The 4,351-nt window shown below is 35.8% G+C and overlaps 1 pseudogene; it reads left to right on the plus strand.

Moving 5' to 3' along the window:
• Positions 1–432: 432 nt before the first annotated feature.
• On the plus strand, positions 433–4,080 carry LOC103450018 (expansin-A9-like; annotated as a pseudogene).
• The last annotated feature ends 271 nt before the right edge of the window (positions 4,081–4,351 follow it).

The raw sequence follows: 4,351 nt of genomic DNA on the forward strand, positions 1-4,351 counted from the left end.
TTCATTGACCCAAAAACACAAACACCTTATGTGAAAAATTGAAGAAACAAAGTAATGTAACGACATGATTCCAACAACACCACCAGGAAAGATTATAGCAAGATCACCAATCCAATAACAGTAACTAGACTCCAAGAACTTCAAGAACCATACCCAAATCCAGTGCAAGTTCAGTGAAATATTATGGAAGGAAGAAGCAAACAACTATACCAAAATCTGCAGAGTGCCCTAGAGGAAAGAGAGTCAAATTCCACACCAAGCTGCACAAATTTTGAAACCCAGAGGAAAAACCCAGAAACAATTCAACTCTTCAAAAACCCAGAAACAATTCAATTATTGAAAAAGGCCAAGACGAGATATCTCATCTGAGCGAGAAAGCGAGCGGACACAACGAAGAAGAAGAAGAAGAAGAAGAAACATATAGAGGGCAAGATGATGTCCCAAAATTATACCACCATTGACAACCAAAACGACTCGGGATTTGTTCCTTCTGCGGTTCCAGATCCAGGCCACCTCACTGTGAAATTTCAAGATTCAACCCTTCAGACATTTCCTCCGTCTGAGAAACAAGGGAAGATCGCTCGTGGTGCCCTCCCTCCTAGTGACCTAGTTCAGATGAACCCCAACGAGGCGGTTGCGGATATTCTCTGTAGCTTCTTACAAGCAAAATGCGAAAAACGATAGAAAGTAATGAAGAAAAAAAAATGAGAGGAGGAATCGACCACTAAGATCCATGGCGTGAGCCTTGGTGGCTCTGATACCATGTTTACTACATTGTAAAAGATGAAGAATTGCTACAGAGGAAGAGGAAGATGATAGAGAGAAATAAAAAAGATTGTATTGATTGATTAGAGAAAATGTATACAATAGAACTTAATGAAATAATAGCTATATAATCCCTTATATAGCCATATATCCCAATTACAATAATACCCTTCTAACTATACTAACAAACTCTACTACTGAAATAGTGCCATGTGGCATTTCTGTTATTACTAAACATTTCTGTTATTACTGTTTAGTTGAAAAAAAACTAATCGTAGATTTTGAGTCATGAGGACATCTCCAATCAACAAAGAGAGGGAGGAGTTACAACCATATAAAATATATATATATATATATATATATAGGTTGTGTATTGCTAGCAATGATATAATTGAATGAGGTACCGAGTAAACTATAAACAATTGCAACTAACAAAATAACAACAATCTTGTACTATATAACATATGCCTAAGCAGCACAAGAATCTTCAAATTAAAAACAAAGAAATTAAATCACCATGACATTACCTACTTTGCAAGCTCTTTTGGGTTCCTTTTCTGTCTTTCTTTTTGTGCTAGTTGACCATGTCCATGTGGTTGCAGCCAACCGCGGCCGCTTTGGAGTTCACCACCCCATAAAGCACCATAAGCCAAGGTTCACTGCTGGCCCTTGGAAGCAAGCTCATGCCACATTCTACGAGGGCGGCTCAGGAACATTTGGTGGAGCTTGTGGTTACCATTGTAAGAATAAACTTGAACGGTTCATCAAACTAAAAACACGGATACAACCAATTAAATCACAGCTCCACTTAACCAAGAGATGAACAAAAACATGAGAAAGACTCGAGAACTTACCTGCATAATTAGAACCAGATGAAGAAGCCATTGCGACTTCACAGCTTACAACCTTCTCCTCTTTAGCAAATCACAATGGTTCTCCCAAACAACAGGGCTTGGAATGCTATATAACCGTATATTGCAAGAGTAATCGCATAAGCTTTTATAGTACTCCTTTTGTCATTCCCTATCAGAATCGACTTAGGATTCAAACTTCACAATTGATATAACATATCAATCCTAAACGTGTTCTATTACCGAGTTCTAATCCCACAAGGATTACTCAGCATCTCACAATACTTATTCCACAAGGAAACCAAATAAGTTAGGGGTTTCTCCATTTTAATCCTTGATAAAGATTGAAATTCAATTAAAACCTTATGTTAGATTATATATTCATTATTGTCCTTTGACTAAATTTCCATGTCAGCATAAATATTAAAATTTATATTTTCTTGTTTTTAAATATTTAATGCGTTTTTTTGGTTCCTATAATGCCCCTATTAAATATTTGATTTTAATTTGCTCCATATTTTTTGGCATTGATTATTGTCTGACTTTCTAAAATGATAAACATAATTCAAAAAATATATTAGTGATACGTTACAAGAATTAACAAATACCTAATTCAAATTATTCATTATCACCATTCAAAGCATAGAGGAAATATAAATAGCCAAATCATATATTTTACATAATCGAATGCACTTAAACCATGTCCTAATGTGCTTAAATCATATAACCTAGTCGAATGCACATAAATCATAGTACCAAGTCAAATGCACCTAAACCATGGTACTTATATGAATGCACCTAAACCATGGTACCTATATGAATGCACCTAAATCATGGTACCTATATGAATGCACCTAAACCATAGTACCTATATGAATGCACCTAAACCATAGTACCTATATGAATGCACCTTAATCATTTAGGTACTATCAATTAGGTCTTATCCATTTGGTATGGTCGGTTAGGTACTATATAGTGTATGTCCGATGAATTTGGTACGGTCAATTAAGTTGTGATTTCACATTCTATTTTCTCAATTTGTATTTTCTTTTCATTTATCTCTGGATTCACCGTCAATTTGGCATCTAAAAGACCATTTTTTCTTCTTTCTTCCGAATACAACGAGATTTTTGGTTTGTAAGTTTTATGGCTTTTTTTGTTTGATCATGGTTTCTGAGTTTTCTGGGTTCTTTGATTGGAATAACACATGGAGATTTATGTTATAACAAACATGTTAATTATGGATCTAGTTAATTAAGCATTCTTGAAAAATTAATTATATATTTGTTTCTCTAATTGGTTTTAAGAGAGTAATAAGGGTAAATAGGGAAACTAAAAATGCAATAAATTTATTAAAAAATGATTAAATGTGACATGGAATACTATAATCTGACATGGAGGACTATTTTTAGTTTTTAATCTTACATACGGTATTATTGAAAAAGCAATCTTATTTAGGGATTAAAATGAAGTTTTCTAAATAAGTTAAGGCTTTTGACTAAGACTTTTCCATATCAATCTTAAACACAAGAACTGATTCATTCCATAAATCATACTCATAAACTTACAACCATGACGTGGTTCAAGAAGGCTATGGCCTCGAGACAGTGGCATTGAGCAATGCTTTGTTCAACAATGGACTGTCATGTGGTGCATGCTAGCTATGAAATCAAGTGTGTGGATGAGCCCCAGTGGTGTAAGCCAGGGAAGCCTATTCTCACTGTTACTGCAACCAACAATTGCCCACCAAATTGGAATCAGGCTAGTGACAATGGAGGATGGTGCAATCCGCCACGCGAGCATTTTGATATAGCCAAGCCCGTGTTCCTCAACATTGCTGAGTACAAGGCGGGCATTATTCCAGTCACGTACCGCAGGTGATTAAATGCACATGCATGCATTGAATAGATTGAATGTTTGATCGATACATATAAATGGTTTTATCACGAATACTAATGTTTTAAAACACACATTACTAATATACATACATACATACATACATACATATATATATATATGTATATATATATATGAATTTCGATGGACCATATTGAAAAGCATGATAACATAACATGTACGTACATTAATTTTATGACAAGAGAATATTTCCCGTTGTAAAAATGATTTTAATGATTGCTAGAAATTGTTTTGTAGGGTTCCATGCCAGAAGAAAGGAGGCATGCGATTCACAATAACCGGAAACCCTTATTTCAATGAAGTGTTGGTATGGAACGTGGGAGGAGCTGGGGACATCATCAGCGTGCAGGTGAAGGGCTCCGACAAGCTCAAATGGACAACAATGAGTCGGATGTGGGGTCAGCGGTGGGTTACAGGTGCTAAGATGGTCGGTGAGTCACTGACCTTCCGAGTTGAAGCAAGTGATAGAAGACACTCAACTTCATGGCATGTTGCCCCCAAGACTTGGCAGTTTGGCCAGACTTTTGAAGGGAAGAACTTCCGATAGATCAAATGCACATCATAAGCTTCAATGCTTCGTGCATGTTAAACTCCTCCACACCATATTATGTGAACTAGTTTGGCTTGTCATTACAAATGTATATATACTGACCATGGAATTCTTGCGTGACAGTATAATAATAAAAGCAAGGCACTCATATATACCATACCAATTTCTCGTAAATTTTCCTTCTTCAACATTTTTCTTGAGTGGTACTATACTCACCCACCTCTCATATTTCTTGACCCACCTTATTTCATTTGTCACGAACATTTTC

Source organism: Malus domestica, chromosome 12 (assembly GCF_042453785.1).
Source record: "Malus domestica chromosome 12, GDT2T_hap1".
NCBI lineage: Eukaryota > Viridiplantae > Streptophyta > Magnoliopsida > Rosales > Rosaceae > Malus > Malus domestica.